This window comes from Salvelinus alpinus, chromosome 2 (assembly GCF_045679555.1).
Source record: "Salvelinus alpinus chromosome 2, SLU_Salpinus.1, whole genome shotgun sequence".
NCBI classification, from domain to species: domain Eukaryota; kingdom Metazoa; phylum Chordata; class Actinopteri; order Salmoniformes; family Salmonidae; genus Salvelinus; species Salvelinus alpinus.
The window spans coordinates 62,719,165-62,730,404 of record NC_092087.1 but is presented as its reverse complement, the minus strand read 5'-3'; the positions used below and the strand labels follow the sequence as shown (position 1 = coordinate 62,730,404).

The window sequence follows — 11,240 nt, the reverse complement described above, 5'->3', positions numbered from 1 at the left end:
CTTCTGGCCCTTCTTTGGACACTGTGTTAACAACCCTCCAGGCGAGCTTCAATGCAATTCAACTCTCCTTCCGTGGCCTCCAATTGCTCTTAAATACAAGTAAAACTAAATGCATGCTCTTCAACCGATCGCTGCCTGCACCTGCCCGCCTGTCCAACATCACTACTCTGGACGGCTCTGACTTAGAATATGTGGACAACTACAAATACCTAGGTGTCTGGTTAGACTGTAAACTCTCCTTCCAGACTCACATCAAACATCTCCAATCAAAAGTTAAATCTAGAATTGGCTTCCTATTCCGCAACAAAGCATCCTTCACTCATGCTGCCAAACATACCCTTGTAAAACTGACCATCCTACCAATCCTCGACTTCGGCGATGTCATTTACAAAATAGCCTCCAATACCCTACTCAATAAATTGGATGCAGTCTATCACAGTGCCATCTGTTTTGTCACCAAAGCCCCATATACTACCCACCACTGCGACCTGTACGCTCTCGTTGGCTGGCCCTCGCTTCATACTCATCGCAAAACCCACTGGCTCCAGGTCATCTACAAGACCCTGCTAGGTAAAGTCCCCCCTTATCTCAGCTCGCTGGTCACCATAGCAGCACCCACCTGTAGCACGCGCTACAGCAGGTATATCTCTCTGGTCACCCCCAAAACCAATTCTTCCTTTGGCCGCCTCTCCTTCCAGTTCTCTGCTGCCAATGACTGGAACGAACTACAAAAATCTCTGAAACTGGAAACACTTATCTCCCTCACTAGCTTTAAGCACCAGCTGTCAGAGCAGCCCACAGATTACTGCACCTGTACATAGCCCATCTATAATTTAGCCCAAACAACTACCTCTTTCCCTACTGTATTTATTTATTTATTTTGCTCCTTTGCACCCCATTATTTCTATTTCTACTTTGCACATTCTTCCACTGCAAATCTACCATTCCAGTGTTTTACTTGCTATATTGTATTTATTTCGCTACCATGGCCTTTTTTTGCCTTCACCTCCCTTATCTCACCTCACTTGCTCACATTGTATAAAGACTTATTTTTCTACTGTATTATTGACTATGTTTGTTTTACTCCATGTGTAACTCTGTGTTTTTGTATGTGTCGAACTGCTTTGCTTTATCTTGGCCAGGTCGCAATTGCAAATGAGAACTTGTTCTCAACTTGCCTACCTGGTTAAATAAAGGTGAAATAAAAAAATAAATAAAAAATTCCAAGGAGGTCTCTCATCCAAATACTAAGCAGATGCAAGCCTGCTTAGCTTCCGAGATCAGACGATTGGTAGTTACAGTCTTGTCCCATCGCTGCAACTCCCGATCGGGAAATGCTGGGTCAATTGTGCACCACCTCATGGGTCTCCCGGTCGCCTCACAGCACTGGTTATTCCCAGGCGGTCTCTCATCCAAGTACTAAGAATACGCAAGCCTGCTCAGCTTCCGAGATCAGACTACATCAGGCGTATTCAGGCTGGTATGGCCGTAAGCTATAGAACGAGATTTGGATAGACTATTTAGAGTTAATGTACACCGAAATAGTCAAGAGACTAGAATAACCATTCCATTTTAAAATGGCCTCTATATTATTACTGTTATAAATAAAAGCGCATTCACAACAGTACTGGGCAAGAAGCTTACAGCACCTGGTGTTCCAAGGTGGTCTCCAATCCAAGTACTAACCAGGCCCGAGCCTGCTTAGCTTCGAGTTCAAGACAAAATCTGGTGTATTCAGGCTGGTGTGGCCCTAAACCATATAATAAATGTTGGATAGACTGTTTAAAGTTAATATACACCGAAATAGTTGAAAGATTAGAATAGCCATTCCACTGTAAAATGTACTTTATATTATTACTGTTATAAATAAAATAATGCTTACAACAGTACACAAAGGTACAGGCTCAAGCCTGTTTAGCTTCAGAGATCAGACGATATCAGGCATATTCAGGCTGGTATGGGTTGTGAATTCTAACCAGAGATGAAGAGAGAGTGTAGAATCTTCAAACAGCAAACTGCTGGCCCATGCATGACTCCAATGCTTCCCACAGTTTAGGTCTACATTGAGTTGCCTGAGTGCTTACCAGTAGCGTCACGTTTCGTTTGTTCTTTATTTATTTAAAGGAATCTCGCTCCACGGTGGATGGAAAGTGTTTTTTCTCTCTGGAAAAGTTCGGCAAAAAGCTGGCTTTAGGCTAAAAACAAACTGCTAACTGCTAGCCTCGGGGCCCAAACCCACCTGTCTCTCATGGCTTCGCTCGCCCCTGGATGTACCACCTGCCAGTACCTGAGCCAGAGAGTCGCTGAGCTGGAGGGGAGAGTATCTGTCTTGCGCCAGATCAAGGAGGACGAAGAACTCCTGGACTCCATGGTTATACAAACCACCTCCAAAATCGACGACGTCACCTGCCCCTGGCTCGGCACCTCCACTTCTGGGGAGCCTGTAACTGTGAAACTCCATTCGGTTCCCTTAAATGAGCCATGGCCCAGACTAGGAGCTAAACCGAAGGGCCTGGTCTGTTCCACCCCTTCTACTCCGCCTCAGGATGCCTGGATTGCTGTCCGGGGAGGAAAGCACTCCAGGAAACGGAATCCATCAAATGTTTCGGAGGTGCTACAATTGGGGAGGAGATTCAAGGTCCTGGAAGACCTGGAAGTGCATTCCAATCATACTGTACAGGGTCCCTCCGCTTCATCTCTACTGCTGCCATCTCACTCTCAGGTGGAAGTGCCCAAGCACACTCATCTGCGCTCCTTGCCTGCCACTAGGTCGTCAGTCTCAGCTGCTAGCCCCCCTCAACCTGCTAGGAGGCAGATCACCCGGGAGAGGCCCCGTCATTTACCCAATAAACCCATCTGTAGTCCTTCCGTTCTCGTGGTGGGTTCATCCATGGTCCGAAACGTTTCAATCCGGAAAGCTGAGACCTTCTGCTACCCTGGCGCTAGGATCTCTGACCTAGATTCCATGCTACCGCTACTTATTAGCAAGCACTCCGCCGCTTCAACTGTCATTGTCCATGTTGGGTCAAATGACATTAAACTCCAGCAGTCAGAGAAATTGAGAGACGATTTTAAAACATTGTTAAATACGCTGCTGGAATCTGGGAAGCAGTGTGTTGTTTCCGGTCCATTTCCATCCCCACGCTACACGGATATGGTTTTTAGTCGTATACGCCAATTACACACCTGGCTTAAGGGATACTGCTGCACGATGAGAATTCCTTTTGTGGATAACTTTGCAGCTTTTACAGACCGACCAGGTCTATTTCTTCGGGACAATTTACATCTTAACAGGTATGGCTCCAGCATCCTCTCCACCAACATGTCTCTTACTCTTGCCTCATGTAGAGCCTTTGATACCTGACGTTGTGTATTCTCGGGGGTTGACTTTTGGGATTGTACGCTCCCCTATCAGACTGTGTTCAATGCTCCTCTCCCAGTTTCATTAATTAGTTCCTCAATTGCAAATATGGAACAAACTACAGTTAACAACCCTTCTGCAATTCCTAGTTTATTGTCCAATCACCGTATTGCGAATACTACTGACATGCAGAGAGGTATTGTTAGTAGTAATCTTGTCCCCATAAAATTGAGCTCTGTCAATAGCTCGAAAATGGTTTATTGCTCATCTAGTGCAGCTTCAGGTGCTACCTTGGATACTCCATCTGATATGAATTCCCGTAGCAATGGTATTGGAATAATTCATTTGAATGCTAGAAGCCTGATCCAAAAGTTGGACTTTATTGAAATTTTGGTCTCACAATCAAATGTTGACGTTCTGATTGTATCTGAATCGTGGCTGTGTGATTCTGTGCCAGATTCAGATGTTCAGTTGATTGGATACAATATTTATAGAACTGATAGAGTTGGTAGAGGTGGTGGTATTGCGATTTATGTTAAATGCTGCTTAAATGTTTCTGTGTCCATATCAACCTCTGTCTCAAAGCAATATGAATGTCTAGTTTTAAACGTGGTACTTGGTAATAATGCTCATTTAACTCTAGCAGGGGTATATCGCCCCCCCTCAGCTCCTCCTTGTACTCTATGCAAATTATCTGATATACTGTCTAATTATGCAAACTCTGAATTACTGATTTTGGGAGATTTTAACCTGGATTGGCTCTCACCAGTATCCGATAAATTAAAAGGCATTTGTACTGAGCTAAATCTAACTCAGCTGATAACTAAACCAACCCGTCCCAACTTTAAGAACCCAGTAAAATCCACTGTACTAGACATTATTCTAACAAATACCCCCCATAAATACACAGCCAGTGGGGTTTTTGCAAATGATATCAGTGACCACTGCCCTATTGCTTGTATTAGAGATACCAGGCTGAAACACTCTGATCCCTGTATAATCTCTAAGAGAAATTATAAACATTTCTCACAGCAAGCTTTTATCCTTGACTTATATCACTCTGAGCTTTTATCCACTTGCTGCTTTCTGGACCCGGTTTTAGCCCTTGCTTTTTTCTCTTCTATTGTTACCTCTATGTCTGATAAACATGCCCCGCTTAAGAATCACAGAGTAAGAAACCGAACCAGTTCTTGGTTCTCTCCTGAATTGTCAGGTCTTTTCCTGCAAAAGAATCGGGCCTGGGCCTTGGCGAGGAAAACAGGTACTCCAGCTGATTGGCTGTTTTTTAGGCAATTGAGAAATAAATGTACTGCAGCTGTCAAAAAGGCAAAATCAAATTACTTCCTTAATGCTATGACAGATTCTGCAGGAGATCCTGCAAAATTCTGGAAAACCGTTAATTCACTGAAACGGGGGAATTCTGCTGTTTCTCTTCCTAAGCAAATTACCTCAGACTTCTGTATTCTAACTGAAAAAAATGATATTTGTGATGCTTTTAATAAGCATTTCATCTCTGCTGGTTTTTTATTTGAAAGGAAAAGTGGACTTTGTGGTACTGGCCAGTTAGTTGATTTTTCGTCTTGCTTTTCAACCGTTACTCTGAAAAATGGTAACCCTGTTTTTAGTTTCCAGAAAATAACTGAAGCAGAGGTTCTAATTGCCCTGTGTGCCATTGATACTAAGAAATCCTTAGGCGCTGACAATTTAGACCCGTACTTACTTAAGTGTGCTGCACCTATTTTTGCTGGTCCAGTAACACACATTTTTAATCTAACATTAAGCACAGGAAATATCCCTAAGGTGTGGAAAGCAGCTTTTGTTCTGCCATTACATAAGGGAGGTGACGGTAGTGATTTGGATAACTATCGACCCATCTTTAGGCTCCCTTGTCTGGTAAAGATTCTAGAATCTATAGTCAACAAACAGTTACAATCTTTTCTTTCTGCTAACAGTATTCTTAGTACCAATCAATCTGGTTTTAGATCTAAACACAGTACCACATCGGCCACTATGCTTGTTGTAAATGATATTGCAAATGCCTTAGACGATAGAAAGCACTGTGCTGCGTTGTTTGTAGATTTGTCAAAAGCGTTTGACACTGTAGACCATGCTATCCTTTTGAGTAAGCTGTCATCTATAGGACTGGGCACTGATGCCTGCCGATGGTTTTATGACTATCTTAAAGATAGAACTCAAGCCGTCATGGTCGATGGGGTCAAGTCTGACCCCTTACAGTTACTTAAAGGGGTCCCTCAGGGTTCAATAATTGGCCCACTATTGTTCTCACTTTATATAAACAACATTGGTGATGATGTCAGATATTGTAAATTCCATTTATATGCAGATGACACAGTTATGTACTCTATTGCTCCAACAGCGGACCAAGCTTTAATGCAGTTGGAGTCTGATTTTAGGATACTACAGGGGTCTCTTTTACAGCTTAAACTTGTTTTAAACGCTAAGAAAACAAATGTCATGTTTTTTTCTAGGTCTAAACTCCCAGTTAGAAACACGTTTGTAATCACTAGCTTGGATGGTACTCAAATCAATAAGGTCTCTGCATATAAATACTTAGGGGTATGGTTAGATGATAGGCTTTCTTTTAAAAAACATGTTACTGAATTGGGAAAAAAGCTCAAATTCAAGATAGGATTCCTTTACAGAAACAGGGCTTGTCTGTCCTCTGTAAATAGGAAAAAAATTGTGCAGGCTACTTTTATGTCCGTTTTAGATTATGGTGATATTATCTATATGCATGCATCGGCAAACACATTAAAACCACTGGATGCTATTTACCATTGTGCACTCAGGTTTATCACGGGTGATAGTTACAGAACTCATCACTGTATCCTATATCAACATGTGGGTTGGGTCTCTCTATCTGTGAGGCGAGAGCAACATGCTCTCTTGTTTATTTATAAAGCACTTCTTTTAAAACTACCTCCATATATATCATCATTAATTTCCACAAGATGTACTAATTTTAAAACCAGATCACAGATGTGGATTACATTAGAGACTCCTGCGGTCTCCACAGAGTTGGGTAGGACTGCCTTCAGTTCCTTTGCACCTTATTTATGGAACAAACTGCAGATCCAACTTAAGTTAGACACTCTGGTGTCCCTTGCCCATTTTAAAATGTTTATGGAGGATCAATATGATGTTGTCTGTGATTGTTTCTGTTGAATTGTGTATGTTTTGAAATGTTCTTGTCTGTATGTCTAAAACTGTACATGTCAACATGTTTACACAGGGCACAGCCGTAAAAGAGATCTAGGTCTCAGTCTGTTTTCCCTGTTAAAATAAAGATTTAAAAAAACAAAAAAAAAAACAACAAGCATTTATTATAAGAATTGCAATTCTGGAGAGGTTAATAAATCACTCAAAAGGTGCAGAGTTAAGAGCCCAACGAACAAGAGTTGGGTGTCAGCTTTTATAACCTTTGTCTACGTGGCAGTTTAGCAGGTGTGTGAGATCATGATGGGAACATAGAATACAAACAAGTGATAACGCCAGTTTTGTTACTCCTTTCTGTTGATAGAATTGTCATTTCTGCTCAAGTTAGCCTCTGTTCTCTTCATATCTCCACACAGCTGTGCGCTTGAAAGATACAAAAAGAACAGGATGGACTCAAACTGTGGTCACTCTCAGAGGCTCTTTGTCTTTGGCCGTGTGACCAAGACAGGAAAAATACTTGCTTCTTTTTACATGAAACAAACATACAATGGAAATGTACCGGTTTAAGGCTTATACAGCACATGTGCATAACGGAGTTTGACATTTTTACCACCATATATGGCCGTAAGCGACAGAACAAGTGTTGGATAGACTATTTAGTGTTAATGTACACCAAAATAGTAAAAAAAACTAGAATAGCCATTACATTTGAAAATGGCCTTTATATTATTACTGTTATAAATAAAAGAGTGTTTACAACGGTACACTCTGCTGGGCAAAAGCTAACAGCACTTGTTATTCCCAGGTGGTCTCCTATCACAGCACTGACCAGGGGTGGCAGGTAGTCTAGTGGTTAGTGTTGGGCCAGTAACTGAATGGTTGCTGGATCGAATCCCTGAGCTGTCGTTCTGCCCCTGAACAAGGCAGTTAACCCACTGTTCCCCGGTAGGCTGTCATTGTAAGTAAGAATTTGTTCTTAACCGACTTGCCTAGTTCAATAAAGGTATAAAAAAAAGACCCGGCGAAAGCTTCTGGGGTATTCAGCCTGGTATAGCTGTAAGGTATGGAAAGAGAGTTGGATAGACTATTTCAAGTTTGTGTACACCAAAATAGTCGGGAGACTAGAATAGCCACTCCATTTTAAAATGGCCTTTATATTATTGTAACGACCCTGGGTTTATAAGCGCGGAAATCAACTCTGCCACACGAGCATGCTTTTGCGGCACAGTCGATAGCGCGCCGGACCTCGGGCTAGAAGGTCGAGGGTTCGAGACCTGCTCCCTGCTGTTTCATTACTTGGTGTCAGAAGTAAAAACATTGATAAAAGTTAGCCAGCTAGCTAGCTGACTTCTGTGGCTAGCTACCGTAGGTGAGAACGGGGGTTGAAAATGCTTAGAGGAAATCCGAAAGTGAAGGTGGAGGTAGGGGACAATTATGGCCAAGGAGGTGCGTGTGCATGGACGTCGGAGGATCTGGCTGAGGAGATCGCCAGGGCGTCGGAGCCCAGAGGCCGCTTGAGGGAGGACGTTAGAGTGATGGCAGCTGAAGCAGGCATGAGTCCTTCGTCGACTGTGCTTTGCGTGGATTCTGGTGGGCGGACCGAAGGGGTGACGTCGATGCGGCGGGACGAGGAATCTGGGGCTCAGGATGTAAACAAACTTAGCGGCGCCCAGTTCCCGGCTGCGTCCGTATCTGTTAAGACCCCGAAGTATTCCGGTAAGGCGGATTGGGAAGCTTTTCATGCTCAGTTTGAACTGTTAGCTCATTTTAGGGGGTGGTCGAATGAAGATAGGGCACTGCAGTTGGCTTTATGCCTCACGGATGAAGCTCTGGCCTGTTTGATATTGATTAGCCCCGAGGACAGACGTGATTATGGTGCTTTAGTGGGAGCACTGAGGAGGAGCTATGGACAGTGTGTACAGCCCGGGCTACTGCACTCCAAACTGAGTAATAGACGCAGGCAGCCTGGAGAGCCTCTACTGGCGCTAGCTAATGACATTGAGAGCCTCTCTCGGCGGGCATATGCTCACATGCCCCCCTCCGTGCAGAGCGAGCTAGCACGGGACCAGTTCATACAGGCGCTCTCTCTTACGGAGCTGCGCATACAGACCCAGCTGGCTCATCCTGAGTCATTGCAGATAGCCTTGGAGATGGCTTTGGAGAGGGAGCTGGTGTGGGCTGGGGCTTCAGCTGGGACTTTGGTGGGGGTGCAGGGAGACAGAACCTCTGTGCGAGCTGGGGGGCAGAGCAGCCCGGAGCCGGAAAAGCCTTAATGGGTGGCTGAAATGACAGAACTCATTCGTGCTGTGTCGCTACAGACGGCACGAAACACACACCCTGGTCCCAGGGTCTGCTGGGGTTGTGGCCAGCCAGGCAATCTGCGCCGAGATTGCCCCATGTCCCCCAGAGCTCAGGGAAACGGATCGGGGTCAGCATAGAGCGGGTAGTGCGGACCCCTGGCTTTCTATCCCAACCACCATCTTCTGCAGGAGGAGCCCACCGGCACAGACGGGGAAGCAAGGCTCCACTTCCCCCAGAAGCAGACGAGGGCAAGCGGATGGAGCCTGTTGTTGTGGTGGGCCGGACCTGTGTTGGGGACATTTGTCATGTCCCTGTCACTGTGGAGGTGGTGCCCTGCTCTGCCCTGGTGGACACTGGGTCCACAGTAACCCTGGTGAGGCCAGAAATTGTGCCAGGTTGGACTCAGTGTGAGCCCACAACTGTGCAGCTCCACACAGTCACAGGTGAGCTGTCAGAATAATGACTCTGACAGTAGGGGGCAGGTCTGTGCGTCATCCTGTGTGGGTGGCGGCTGTGCAGGACCCTTGTATACTGGCGTTGGACTTTCTTAGGAGCACAGGTTGCCAGTTAGACCTAATTGGGGGCACACTGAGCTTCCAGGGAGGGCCAGCAGTCACCATTCCCCCCCCCTAATGTCACATTCACTCAACCCAACAAACCCTTTACTCCAACAGTTAAAGCAGCAGAGACTCATGGCTGCCCCCCTTCCTCACATCTGTGTGTCACTTTTCCCCAGCCCCCCTGTCACCTACGGCTGTGTGTTACATTCCCCCAGCTACCTCCACGACACAGCCCTCTGTGAGCCCGGGCCGCACCCCCCCAGCCCAGCTACCCAAGATGGGAGAGGAAAGGACACTGTCTGCAGTGAGGGAGATATGGGGGAGGAACTGTGTTGGTCTTGACCCCGAGCAGCAGGAACGGTTGTGGCAGTTGCTGTTTGAATTCAGAGACAGCTTTGCGCTAAGTGAGGAAGAGGTGGGTCAGACTCATCTGGTGCAGCATGAGATCGACACAGGTGATGCTCGACCCATCAAGATGCGTCCCCGCCGTATCCCGCTGGCACGCCAGGAGGCGGCAGACAAGGCTGTGTTGGAGATGCAGTGGGCAGACTTTATCGAGCCCTCAGACAGCCCCTGGGCGGCGCCAGTCGTCATGGTTCCGAAGAAGGGGGGCAAGATGAGGTTCTGTGCGGACTACAGGCGGCTGAATGAGGTAACCAGGAAGGACTCATATCAATACGCAGTATGGGGTGAGTCACTGGACCTGGTTAGGGGATCCTCCTGGTTCTCCTCACTAGACCTCCGCAGTGGCTACTGGCAGGTGCCCCTCTCCCCAGAGGCCAGAGCCAAAACTGCGTTCTCCACTAACAGAGGACACTGGCAGTTCAAGGTTCTGTGCTTCGGCCTGTGCAATGCTCCAGCTACTTTTGAGCGTTTGATGGACAGGGTGCTGGATGGCATCCCCCGACAGCAGTGTCTGGTATACCTCGATGACATCCTGGCCCTGGGCCTGGCCTTGTACTACAGGAGGTTTGTATGGGGCTTCTCAAGCGTCGCTGCTCCCCTGAACCGCCTGCTGCCGAAGGACAAGGCTTTCACTTGGACAGTGGAGTGTGAGGGGGCCTTCAACAGCCTCAAACGTGCACTGATCGAGGCCCCCGTGCTCGCCCCCCCCTGACCTCACCTTGCCCTTTATCCTGGACACAGACGTGAGCAATGTGGGCATGGGTGGGGCGCTGGCCCAGGTGGGGCCAGAGGGGGAGAGAGTGGTGGCGTTCTTCAGCAAAACATTTGACAAACATGAGCGCCGCTACTGTGTCACCCGGCGGGAGCTCTTGGCTGTTGTGGCTTCCGTCAAACACTTCAAGTACTACCTGGTTGGCCTGCCCTTTACTGTAAGGACTGACCACTCTGCTCTCCAGTGGCTCATGTCTTTCAGAGAGCCAGGGGGGCAGGTGGCACGCTGGTTGGAGGAGCTTCAGGGCAAGGCAAGCACAGGGCAGCCAGTCCAACACTGATGCCATGTCCCGTCGGCCCTGTACTGCTGACGGCTGCCGCCACTGTTGTGAGCGGAAAGAGGGACGGGAGAGAGAGCTGTGTGCAGAGGGGGTCTGTGCCACAGTGTGTCGGGCGAGCGGGCCTGTCTGCTCTGAGCTGCAGACTGTCGGCGTGGCTGAATGGGGGCAGCAGCAGGGACGGGACACAGACCTACAGCCAGTGCTACAGTGGGTAGAGGCGCAGGTGAGGCTCCCATGGGAAGAGGTGACAGCGCTCTCACTCGCGACCAAAGGGATGTGGTTAAAGTTTGAGCGACTGCGGCTGGCTGATGGCGTGCTACAGCGGGCATGGAAGGAGTCAGCTACGGGAGAGGTGGCAGGTGGTGATCCCAAAAGCATTGCGGG

The 11,240-nt window shown here is 47.1% G+C and overlaps 1 pseudogene; it reads right to left on the bottom strand.

The window, feature by feature from the left end:
- Window positions 1–1,637: 1,637 nt before the first annotated feature.
- LOC139568837 (5S ribosomal RNA) lies at window positions 1,638–1,756 on the bottom strand (annotated as a pseudogene).
- Window positions 1,757–11,240: the final 9,484 nt, after the last annotated feature.